Here is a 13,736-nt window from a genome sequence, read left to right on the forward strand (position 1 = left end):
AATGCAATCGTAATCTTAATTTCAAAAGGAAGGTATGGGGGTCAGACAGACTGCATCCACCATAAAATGCATACCGATAAGTGGTCATTTGCTTTAGATGTGGACACTGCAGAATGTATTCAAGAGAGTCAAGACCGTTTCAACTTGATACGTTAAACATTCTAAGTGGATCCTGTTGCAGAGTTCGCTAATACAATTAAATAGTTGACAGGAAATAAACTAGGGTCCAGAATAGGGATGTTCATTTTGAAAATTTTCCAAAATCGATAATCGGTGAGAATTAACGATCAATTATCGATTATCGATTTTATTAATACTTAGAAAATTTTCAATATTTTCATTTTTTTTTTTTTTTTTAACAAAATGAATGCCTATGGCAGAAAATACGAAAGACAACGTGTTCTCCTCAATGAACTCTTTATTTCAATGTGTCTCCTCTTCAACACTGCTTTCCCCGGCGCATGCCGGTGTGAATTTCTCATGTTTAAAACAGTTTTGTTGGCACAAAGGCCCATGCCCAGCCAGAAAACTAGAGACTATATGAAGCTCCACCTCATGTTAGTCGGCTGTGCAATGGAGTGGGGCGAGGAGGAACGAATTCCACCCAAACCTAGTCCAAAAAAAAAAAAAAAAAAAAAAAAAATTTAATAATTAAAAAATCGATCCAAATGCCACAGGATCGATTCCAATCCTTAACGATCGATTATCGATTTTCGATAATTGATGAACATCCCTAGTCCAGAACGGTTCCCTAGCAGTAGCAACATAATTCCAGTGAAACGGTCTATAAGGAAAAGGGCACAGCAATGGAGGTGACATCACCAATGACAACATCCATGATGACATCACTCAGGTGTGCTTTATGTAACACTGACCACATTGAAAAGCAATGCAGAAAAGAAGAGGTGCCATTTTAGGCACATTCTTCTTCAAAAGAAACCTGGTAAAAAACACAAGAGCAAGTTTCCAGCATGACTGCTGCCTCCTCCTGCTCAAGCGTAGCCTCCAAAGCAGAACAACATGTTCAACATTTGTGCTATTTATGTTGGCTAAGAGCCTATAATTGGCAATGGTTATTTAAAACCAAATCCACATCATCTCCTTTCTTCGTGTAGGCTCGTATCGGGGATCATGTATTTATGTAATAATGTGGAAATTCAAGTAACAGGTAAGGAGAGTAAGGAGTGGCCACAGGTTGGAATGATGTCAACAGTAGTGAAAATTCCAAGGAGTTTTAATAACAATAGCGTTCATGGAGTTATGATCTTTATACTAATTCCTAGGAAAATATAAGACGCCCATTTACTGGGTTAGAAGAAGAGTCAACAATAAAATGCTTTAACAAGAAATATCACACACAATGACACTTCTTATCACATCTTAACACAAAACATGTTTTAATTATCATGGCCTGTCTTCATTGTCATATTCCACCACAATGACATTCAGCTCTGATTGATTGATTGGCTTGCTTACAACAACTAGATTCAGCCATCTAATACTGAAGAGCAGTAGTAGGTCAAGAGATATGAACGTCCTTCCAGCAGAAACATCACAAAACAGATAAAGCACACAAGATATTTTAAGTGTTAAGCTTGTTTTTTATATATTTTTTGCACAATCCCTCTAGTCTAAACTTATGAAATGTAACTCTAAACCTCAAAACACAACAGCATACTGTGAAACTGAGCCCCCCCCCCCCCCCCCCCCCGCCCCCCAGCCCCCATCAGCTTCCAGCTTAGCCCTGTTTTTTTTCTTCTTCACTCAATACACTCAACACACTAGCACAGATCTCAGGCTGCATTATACAACGCTGCTCCACATGCATGGATCAGGTACCGCGCAGCACAGTGACAGCCTTGTTTCATAAAGACACAGTATCCAACTGCACCTGCAGACCCTAATTCCAATGACACGTAAGATGGAAATTACATGAGCAGAGCAGACCAATAGAATAGAATACTGCAATTAGTTTCCTAGTAACCGAGTGCAGCACACAATCCAATCAATTTCACAATGCAAACAAGAACATTTGCTCAGTGTTATCTAAATAGGCTTGCTGCCAAACTGTTCTGATGGTTAGGGAGTGATTATTTTTGTCTTAGGCCTGCTTCAGCGTTTCAGTAAAATCACACAATAATGACACAATCTCACAGTGAATTAAACTGGTACATCATGTTCCCATTGACACTTCTTAATCACATCTTAACACAAAACATGTTAAAAGTCATGGCCTGTCTTCATTGTCCACCACAATGACATCCACACAGCTCTGATTAATTGGCTTGCCTACAACAACTAGATTCAGCTATCTAAAATACTGAAGGCTAATATAATAATAATTTACCACAAAATCAGCTCAAGGCCTGCCTGTGCCCTTAGGCCTAACATCAACATCCAAATCTTCTTGGACTTAAAATAATCAATGTTACGTGATGTGACTTTTATCAACTTGACCTAATATTCACAGGTGAAAGAGAGTGTGACAGTGGGGGTGTGTGTGTGTGTGTGTGTGTGTGTGTGGTCAGCACAGCAGACCCCTGAAAAGACCTTCAAACTGAAGTGGACTCTTTGCTCAACAGTTGAATAAATTACTAAAACAAAACAAAACAAAATCAAGGTTGGAGCCAGGTCATGCTTGTAAGAACACAATGTCCTTGTTTCTCTGGGCTTATTTTAAATAGGTTCGAGCCAGGTCATGCTTGTAAGAACACAATGTCCACGTTTCTCTGGGCGTTACTGAAACGGACAGACTATAGGCTTATTTTAAATAGGTTCGAGCCAGGTCATGCTTGTAAGAACACAATGTCCTTATTTCTCTGGGCGTTACTGAAACGGACAGACTATAGGCTTATTTTAAATAGGTTCGAGCCAGGTCATGCTTGTAAGAACACAATGTCCTTGTTTCTCTGGGCTTATTTTAAATAGGTTCGAGCCAGGTCATGCTTGTAAGAACACAATGTCCTTGTTTATCTGGGCGTTACTGAAACGGACAGACTATAGGCTACGCTTATTTCAAATAGGTTGGAGCCAGCAGCCAGGTCATGCTTTTAAGAACATGATGTCCTTTCTTGTTTCTCTGGGCTTTACTGAAACGGACAGACTATAAGATTATTTTAAATGGCATGGCATGTCCTACCTTAGTTGAATGAATACGACATGTCATACAGAAACAAGCCAAGTCAAAAAGACAAATTCACCGATATCCAACAGAACTGCTCTGTAATGGGGGCAAACATCCCTTCCCCCATGGTACCCCACTGACCTGTTATTGAAAATCCACACACACACACGTTGACCTGCAATCCGCTGCACGGTACACTGACACAGTTATGATTATGTCAAAGTGGCCATATCGTTGAAAACGCACTGTAAAACAACAGCTGCATGGCCGAGTGGGGGTTATTCCACAAGAACAAACACATTTACAAGCGACAGATCACGTGGAAACGGTGCTATTTGTTTTAGAAAAATACAATAAGTAGAGCAAGCGCACAGCTTCACGCATGCGCAGAGGAGTTCATAATGCAATTTATGTTTACGCTCCTTTATTCTGTCTTGTAAAAGAGAAAGATGAGCAGACAAACCTGTGCCGTCGACGTCGATACGCGCTTTTCGGATATCCTCCGTGTCAAATACAAAGACGAAATCAAAGTAAATATCCTTGGTTAGAGAGGGCTGAATCTGGGAGCCTATTCAGTCTGACGGCTTGACAGAGTATTCTACGGTTCCTCCTAGGCTCGCGCTGGAGTGGCCCCATGGTAGTGGCCCACTAGCGAATCCTCGCGCTCGATGGGTGACCTCAATTCAGACTCCGCCCCCAGCTGTTCCCCATTGGCTGGAAGCTCCGGGGTTTCCATGGAAAACGTGATGGTGTCCCAAGAACGGAAGCCCATTGGTCCAAATGGCTGTCCTTCGTTTTATATACAACTGTCAGCCCCCGCACGTGGATTCCCATGTTGTTTGTGTCAGCCCCCGCACGTGGATTCCCATGTTGTTTGTCTCCAGCATGGTGACTGAAGTAAGTGGAGTCCAACCACGTCTCGCTCTGTTATTACATAAATGAGTTTGAGGAGGGTCTGCATGGAAACCGTTAATCGTCCTAGATCTACAAGTATCAGTTTAATTGATTGGTTTATCACATAAGCAGCGCAATATGCTGCGTGATGAGTATGTAACCGTACATTGTATGGTAGGCATATGAATTTAAGTTTAAGGGAATCATCCCAATTGTTGACATCTGCAGCTAAGTCAAATTGCTCAGACCAGTCCGTCCACTGACGTCCCACTCCAGTAAAGGTTTCTGGCATAAATACTGGCCGGGGGGTGGAAAGCGTATTAGGCAGATGGGGTTGTGTACCTGCTGCGACCACCGGCCCAGTCTGCCCATTTGACCCGCCCTGCTGGGGATCAGCCTCCAGAAGCGACATTTTAAAGGTCAAATATCCCACCGCTGCCACCAGTGTGATAAAACCTTTAACTAGGGCAGTTAAATGCCGCCCCGCCACCTGGATAAAACCAGTATTTGGCTTAATGTCACAATCAAGAGGCTGAAAGAATCCCACACAACACTTTAACCTACATGTTTTAATGTTGATGTGTATGTCCTGTCTCTGTATTATTTCATCTTAGCTACGTTCTTAGTAGGGTTTTATGAATTGCATATGCAGCCAGCTGTCTATTTGGAAGTAGTGGGGAGGGCCAGCCTGTTGGTGGGATTGGGGTGTGTGTGGTCTTCCTATTAGCCCACGGGCTCAAAGTGTGCAGTGACGTCACGTGTGTCTGCCTGTTTCCAGTGCAGTGCTTGCAGTGCTTAAAGCTAGTCCGTTCTATATCTAGCTCTAATGTGTGGGGTGTTTTACAGTTGCCTTAACTGTCCAGTGTGCAGTGTAAGCTAGACGGTTGTATTTCTAGCCTAGTGTTTGCTGTGCTATAAAGTGTGCAGTGTTATTGAACCACAACGTCCCAGCCCATTGGCTGTGTCAGCTTTCCTCCTGTTTGATCATGACCTGGTTGCCATTGCCTTAACTTATTTTAGCTAATAAAGTGACCTTTTTGTATTGCCCCCCTGTTTCCTGTGCTGTGTGGGATTCTTTCAGCCTCTTGATTGTGACATTAAGCCAAATACTGGTTTTATCCAGGTGGCGGCAGCATTTAACTGCCCTAGTTAAAGGTTTTATCACAGTAGGCATATATGCATGCACTGTATGTACGCACTAACGCAGCGTCCTATGTTGCAGATACAACATTGAGACTATAAAGTGACATCTGAGGTAGCCCATGAAAGGATATTTTGCACAAAATGTCTTATTGAGAATGAGAGTTAGTTTGGCAACTTGTCAAAACGTCGCCTTCGACTTTCTTCATAGAGAGTGCAGCCCAGCTTCGTTTCATAACGATGCCACGCCTACGTCAGCTGCTGTATAGAAGGCGTTGTTGGAAAGCATGCAGCATTGCAGTGTATTGTAGCGACCCAGGGTTTGACATGTCGGTGGGGATTACGACATTAAGTGAAGGCAGCATACTAGACGCTCTTAGTGCCACTTCCTGTCTCGAGGCAGGAGTCAGTCTGTGTATGAGAGAGAGCTGGCTGGTTGTGTGTGGAGCTAGCAGCGAAGCTACCGCTAGGAGCTGTATGTGAAGCCAAGAATAAAAGCCTGTACCAACGATAAGTCTCCGGTTCCTTGGACGAATACCTGATTCGTTACAGTATTATGGAATAGTGTGTCAGGGTCGAATGAATGGAAAAATAATAATGTTTTACCTAAACGGAATAGACCCTTTTCAATCACGTGGGCCATTTTGTGTCGAAAAGGCAGAATAAACACAGGTGCAAGTAAAACACTAATGAGGGTTTCCAAATCCCAATCATGGAAGTTGGAAACACTCATTAGTGTTTTGCTTGCACCTGTGTTTACCCTGCCTTTTCGACACAAAATGGCTCACTGCAGTGATACTGGCTTTATTGGAGAGGACACGGGATAACATATCGTGATTACTGATAGGCTACTGATTAGTGAGGAATGTTTGTAATGTGGGCATGGCCTATGTGGGTCCACAGATCTTTACATTTAAACATTTGTATGACGATATGTATGTGTGTGACGTTCAGTGTTGGGGGTAACTCATTACAAAAGTAACATATTTCATGTAATATATTACTTTTAGCAGTAACTCAGTAATATAAATATATAATAATTATTACTTATAGGATTTCAGTAATATTATACCAGTTACTTTGTCAAGTAACTCAAGTTACAAATCGAGTAATAAAAAAAAAATCAAAGCACATACCGGTATTTAAAAAAAGATACAATCATTTCCTAATCAAAACGTGTGTTTTTATGCAAATGACCACTATAGATGACAATAACAAAGGAAAATAATAACATTTAGAATTTTGGATTGTTTACACTGACTTCAAGGCGGTTGAAATTATTTTTCGGGATGGTTCCGGGGTGGCGATGTCATTCTGCTGCTGCTGTTGTTTTGGTAAAAGTAATGCAAAAGTAGTGTAATAAGTAATGAGTTACTCTACACAGACAATAATATTGTAACTTATTACTTTCAAATGAAAGTAACTAGTAATGTGTAGTATATTACATTTTGAAAGTAACTTGCCCAACACTGGTGAAGTTAACGCCTAAGTTCCCATGAAAGTTTGCTGTCAGTGGGTCAGGTCCGGACCGGTCAGTTCCACCAAAGCGCTTGAGGAAGGAAAACTGCAAACCACATTCCTTTTATTGTGCTCCCTCTATTGTTGGCAAAATTGTGATTTCCTGAACTATTTCAAGGGGGTAACACAGACTTTACAATAAAGGTCACTAAATTAAACAGTTGCTTAATAAGCAGTCATGTTCAGTCATATAGGCCTACTTGTGAACCTGTCCTTGTTTCACTGGGCTTTTAGGCCTACTGAAGTGAACAGACTATAAGAAGCTTATTTTAAATGCCATTGAAACAAGCCAAGTCCAAAAGCCAAATTAATTGATATACAACAGTAGCTACTACTCTGTAATGCCTATGGGAACAAACATCTCTTCCCTAACATGAACACCATGCAGTAGCCTAAATGATTGGGATACTAGACACATTAGTTGGGCCTAACTCTTAATTAAGGGTTAATAAGCATTCAAACCAACCCTTAATTTAGCAGGCCTTACTGTATAGTGTTACCATTTCAAGTTAGGCATTGATAGGCTATTTGTCAAGCTTTGCTCTCATTCCTGCAGCCTCCACTGTTTCACTCCAATGTGAAACAGTGAGAGAGCGGAGTGGCAAATTGTAATATTGTCACATGCTGGCATGGCAACAGACACCAGACTGACCCTGACATAAGGGGGCCGGTTGCAGCCACCCAACCACTGAGCTAGCACAGCAGTCAGTCAACAACCAATCTGGGAACCCATCGGTTAAACACACACAAAAAAGGTCAAACTTTGTCTGTAGGTCAGTGTGATGGTCTGTTGTTTGTCTGTAGATCAATGTGATGGTCTGTTGTTTGTCTGTAGGTCAGTGTGATGGTCTGTTCTTCATCTGTAGGTCAGTGTGATGGTCTGTTCTTCATCTGTAGGTCAGTGTGATGGTCTGTTGTTCATCCGTAGGTCGGTGTGATGGTCTGTTGTTCGTCTGTAGGTCAATGTGATGTTATGTTGTTTGTCTGTAGGTCAGTGTGATGGTCTGTTGTTTGTCTGTAGGTCAGTGTGATGGTCTGTTCTTCATCTGTAGGTCAGTGTGATGGTCTGTTGTTCATCTGTAGGTCAGTGTGATGGTCTGTTGTTTGTCTGTAGGTCAGTGTGATGGTCTGTTGTTCATCTGTAGGTCAGTGTGATGTTCTGTTCTTCATCCGTAGGTCAGTGTGATGGTCTGTTGTTTGTCTGTAGGTCAGTGTGATGGTCTGTTCTTCATCTGTAGGTCAGTGTGATGGTCTGTTGTTCATCTGTAGGTCAGTGTGATGGTCTGTTGTTTGTCTGTAGGTCAGTGTGATGGTCTGTTGTTCATCTGTAGGTCAGTGTGATGTTCTGTTGTTCATCTGTAGGTCAGTGTGATGGTCTGTTGTTTGTCTGTAGGTCAGTGTGATGGTCTGTTGTTTGTCTGTAGGTCAGTGTGATGGTCTGTTGTTCATCTGTAGGTCAGTGTGATGGTCTCTTGTTTGTCTGTAGGTCAGTGTGATGGTCTGTTGTTCATCTGTAGGTCAGTGTGATGGTCTCTTGTTTGTCTGTAGGTCAGTGTGATGGTCTGTTGTTCATCTGTAGGTCAGTGTGATGGTCTGCTGTTTGTCTGTAGGTCAGTGTGATGGTCTGTTGTTCATCTGTAGGTCAGTGTGATGGTCTGTTGTTTGTCTGTAGGTCAGTGTGATGGTCTGTTGTTCATCTGTAGGTCAGTGTGATGGTCTGTTGTTTGTCTGTAGGTCAGTGTGATGGTCTGTTGTTCATCTGTAGGTCAGTGTGATGGTCTGTTGTTTGTCTGTAGGTCAGTGTGATGGTCTGTTGTTCATCTGTAGGTCAGTGTGATGTCTGTTGTTTGTCTGTAGGTCAGTGTGATGGTCTGTTGTTCATCTGTAGGTCAGTGTGATGGTCTGTTGTTTGTCTGTAGGTCAGTGTGATGGTCTGTTGTTCATCTGTAGGTCAGTGTGATGGTCTGTTGTTTGTCTGTAGGTCAGTGTGATGGTCTGTTGTTCATCCGTAGGTCAGTGTGATGGTCTGTTGTTTGTCTGTAGGTCAGTGTGATGGTCTGTTGTTGATCTGTAGGTCAGTGTGATGGTCTGTTGTTTGTCTGTAGGTCAGTGTGATGGTCTGTTGTTTGTCTGTAGGTCAGTGTGATGGTCTGTTGTTCATCTGTAGGTCAGTGTGATGGTCTGTTGTTTGTCTGTAGGTCAGTGTGATGGTCTGTTGTTCATCTGTAGGTCAGTGTGATGGTCTGTTGTTTGTCTGTAGGTCAGTGTGATGGTCTGTTGTTCATCTGTAGGTCAGTGTGATGGTCTGTTGTTCATCTGTAGGTCAGTGTGATGTCTGTTGTTTGTCTGTAGGTCAGTGTGATGGTCTGTTGTTCATCTGTAGGTCGGTGTGATGCTCTGTTGTTTGTCTGTAGGTCAGTGTGATGGTCTGTTGTTCATCTGTAGGTCAGTGTGATGGTCTGTTGTTTGTCTGTATGTCAGTGTGATGGTCTGTTGTTCATCTGTAGGTCAGTGTGATGGTCTGTTGTTTGTCTGTAGGTCAGTGTGATGGTCTGTTGTTCATCTGTAGGTCAGTGTGATGGTCTGTTGTTTGTCTGTAGGTCAGTGTGATGGTCTGTTGTTCATCTGTAGGTCAGTGTGATGGTCTGTTGTTTGTCTGTAGGTCAGTGTGATGGTCTGTTGTTCATCTGTAGGTCAGTGTGATGGTCTGTTGTTTGTCTGTAGGTCAGTGTGATGGTCTCAGGGGCGGAGCGACCCTATCAGCCCAGAGGGGGCGAAGCTTTTAGGGGGGCCCACGCCGCCGGCCTTGAAGAAAAATTTGCCTTTTTTGCATGTTTGAATCTGTTTTAGCCATATTTAGTGGAATGTCTCATTTTAAACACACCAATGTTATTGTCTATTGATTGAATTCCTCTCACACTCACACCACTGACTTTATTAAATAAAGTCATTTTAAGTCACAACTGTAAAATAGCTGATAGCCCCTATATCCGAAAACACAATTTGTCACTCATTGAGCCAAGTAATATTATCTCAAAGAAAGCCTACAGTGAAGCCACTTTACAGACAAGCTTGTTCTGAAGAAGAAAAAGAAAAAACACAGGTTGCCAGCCAGGCCTCTTCAGATGTTTCAGCACCGAGGCACAGCCCTCGGTTCAGCACCACCGCAGATGGTTTTTGTTTTTTGATGGGGGCCCACTGACGAGTGGGCCCGGGGCGGGCGCACCCTCTGCCCCGGTGTACCCTCCGCCACTGGATGGTCTGTTGTTTGTCTGTAGGTCAGTGTGATGGTCTGTTCTGTTGTCTGTCTGATGGTCTCTTGTTCATCTGTAGGTCATTGTGATGTTCTGTTGTTCATCTGTAGGTCAGTGTGATGTTCTGTTCTTCATCCGTAGGTCAGTGTGATGGTCTGTTGTTTGTCTGTAGGTCATTGTGATGTTCTGTTGTTCATCTGTAGGTCAGTGTGATGGTCTGTTGTTCACCCGTAGGTCAGTGTGATGGTCTGTTGTTTGTCTGTAGGTCAGTGTGATGGTCTGTTGTTTGTCTGTAGGTCAATGTGATGGTCTGTTATTCGTCTGTAGGTCAGTGTGATGGTCTGTTGTTCATCCGTAGGTCAGTGTGATGGTCTGTTGTTCATCCGTAGGTCAGTGTGATGGTCTGTTGTCCATCTGTAGGTCAGTGCGATGGTCTGTTGTTTGTCTGTAGGTCAATGTGATGGTCTGTTGTTCGTCTGTAGGTCAGTGTGATGGTCTGTTATTCGTCTGTAGGTCAGTGTGATGTTCTGTTGTTCATCTGTAGGTCATTGTGATTGTGTTATTGTGGATTTGGGTTTCCAAGGGCTTTAAATACATTACACCACTGCATATAATAAAACAACCTGTCACCCGTAGGTGCTGAGGCGTTTCCACGGCAGCCCGCCTCATGCCCGCAGACTTCGTCGAGCCCAAAAAGGACAAGTCGCTCGTGGCCTGTTTGAGCTCATGGCCAGCAAAGCCAAGAGCAAGGCCACGTTCAGCAGGGTGCTGGAGGTGTTCACTCAGAGGGACGTGAGGCGCCGCGGACACTTGAAGTTCATCTATGCCCCCCTGAAGAAGATGGAGGAGTTCGGTGTGGAGCGAGACCTGGCTGTCTACTAGACAACAAGTGGCTGGACATTTTCCCCAAAGAGGTAGAAGTTTAGGGTGGATTTTGGTAGTGAACACACCTTTATCCCATTTTTATCCCCCATTAGTGCTCATTTTAATTTATTTATCCTGGTTGCTGCTCCACCCTCTGCCGATCGGGGGAGAGCCGAAACTGGCTCCACGCTACCTCCGAGACATGGGCAGTTAGCCAGCCACTTCTTTTCACCTGACAGGGGAAGCTTCACCGGTAGGACATAGCACGTGGGAGGATCACGCTGTTCCAACGAGTTCCCCTCCCTCCGAACAGGCGCGTGAACACACCTTTAATATGGGCCTTGTGAATAAGTGATGTAGCTGTAGAGTTAGCACGCCCACAGGTTTTGAAAAGGACTACTGTACGTCCACTGGCACAGACTGAGACATTGCTTATGCCTTTCTGAGGCAGACACACAAACCCCACAGCAGCCTTCAGTCCCCACATCCTCCCTCTGAAGTGAGTATGCGTCCGTCCTCCATACACAAACATCTCATGAGTGCTGTTGTGGCAGCGGACTGGGGGACCCTGTGAGGGGGTGGAATTCCATAGGGAGGTGTGAGTCAGTCATGAAGGTGGGCTTGCTCTGTTAAAGCCCGAAAGCTTTGGCCGGTGGACAGAAATCCTCTCGGCGTCAGTAACAGTGACAATTGACGGAATGGGTCTTTAAAGCACAACGCGTCATGTATAAGCCCCCGTTCACACAGTACGCCAAAGCAACGCTCAACCTAAGCTCTACCTACGCTGAACCCACAAGTTTCATTTAACAGGCGAGGCCGTTTACACCACCCGCGCGCGTGTCACGCCGAAGCCCCGCTCACGCCTCGCTCAAGCGATTGCTCAGGCTTCACGCCTATTCCAAGCGTGACGCGTGCTGAAGCCGAGCATTGATCTGTCAAGCCAGGCATGAAGTCAATGGTAGTTTGTGGGCGGGTTCAAGGCGTGCCGAGTAGGCGCTGAGAGGAAAAGAGAAGGCTTCTTGTGTGAACGGCTCAGCGTGAGCCTGCCTCAAGCTTCAGTTCTGCTTACGTTAGGCGTACTGTGTGAACAAGGGCCTATAGCTGTGTTGTTGCTTCCCCCCCTCTGGTGTTTCACTGTTTGCCCTATGGAGCTCAGTGTTGGCATGACGTCACATGGCGGGTGAAGGGAAGCCATTAGATAATATGACGTGATGTAACACGTTCCTTGTCGGGGTATTCCTTCCCACCACACAGACGGGTCAGAGGTCAGGGTCAGCTTCAGGGTCAGGACACCTGGAGCTGGTAGGGATTCAGTGTCTTGCTAAAGGACACTCAACAATTTATATGACATACATTTCTGGCTCTGAAAATATGATCAATATGCTAATGAACATTATGTCCCCAAAATATGAAGGTATCTGTTTGGTATCTGTAACCTGTTGGACACTTTTCATGAATGTTTACCTGCAAATTGTCAAAATTATTTGTTTATTTTTCTTCATACTATTACTATCTCATATATTTCTGAATATTGAATGTGAATTCACTCCATCTACAGTATAGTGAGACAGTGGCTTGAACCTGAATATGCAGTGAAAGAAGGACCGTCTCCCTCACTCTTCCACCCTACTGACAGACAGATGGCTGAAACAAAAAATGTCATATCCACTGTCATGCTGTTGGATATTTGTGAGGATTGTTTGCGGAGCAAAGTTATGGTAAGCTCAAGGTCCAAAGTCAGTAATAAAAGGTCAAAAAGGTTATCTTCATTGATCAGCAGTTCCAAGTCCTGACTGCACCAGCGAGAAGCTCATGGGCTGAGTGATGTGATGTGGCTCCACCTGCTGGATGCTGGAGTCCTTCTAAGCAATAATGATGTCAACTCTGGATGAATTTTGAGGACGTAACACATTGATAGGATTTCACTAGCAATGGCTGTTACGTGGCTCTTACACTTCCAGTAGCATGTGGCTTTAGCTTGAATAACGTGGTCCTCTTCATGTAGGACATCAAACATGCGAACCAGCATGCAACCCTGCTACCAGTACCACATCAAAGTCAGACAGGACCAAATATGATTGGCTGCTCTACCAGCCTGCTTACATCATACTCATACTCATGCTCAACCAAACTCTGCAGTGGGAACTAGGACTCATTGTTGCTGTCAGTCCTTTGAATAGACGCTGTGGGTTTGAGGTTGAGAGACTCACTGGGCGATCACATGTGCCTAATGGTTAGAGTAATTTACCGGTATATCAGTTTAGGTGTTAACAAGGTTTCAAAGGTGATTTCAACTCTGTCACGAAAGGTTTGACAATTATTTGTTTGATTGTACCATCTAACCAATCAATCAAATCAACAGCAAACCTTTCCAGCACACCTGATTAACTATGCATACTGTCGACCACTCAGAGCATTCATTTAAACCTGTATGTAGGTGATTTAGTAGATTTGAATTCTAAATCTGTCTCAAATGGCATTATTCAAATTTCCACAATGCTGACAGCTATATTAATTTGGGTAACTTTATATTAACAGATCCTTGTTTGACTGGACCGTGAAGGTAGCCTATTTCTAGACCATATCGCAGCTTATTTGACTCAAATGTGTTGTGCTAAAATGTACAATCTATAAAAACATGAACAGTAAAGATGCATAATCACATGTACATGGCTGACTGTGTGTGACAGAGGGCCCCATTAATATTAACCCCATTTCCACCCAATGCTTGGAACAGCAGAGACTGAGGAAAGCAGTGTCACGGATGCGTCATCGGAGGACTGGAAAAGCACACGTCCTGCTTTCTCATTGGACGCCTGTGTGTTTGATGCAGTCATCTTAAGACAGCCGGCCACCTGTTTGGTTCAGTGATGTCAAGGGAGAAATGGAAAGTGGTAGAAACACACACGTCCAAACCTGAAGAGGGCAGGTGCAGAGCTGAA

Source organism: Poromitra crassiceps (genome assembly GCF_964638095.1).
Source record: "Poromitra crassiceps genome assembly, chromosome: 5".
Taxonomy (NCBI): domain Eukaryota; kingdom Metazoa; phylum Chordata; class Actinopteri; order Beryciformes; family Melamphaidae; genus Poromitra; species Poromitra crassiceps.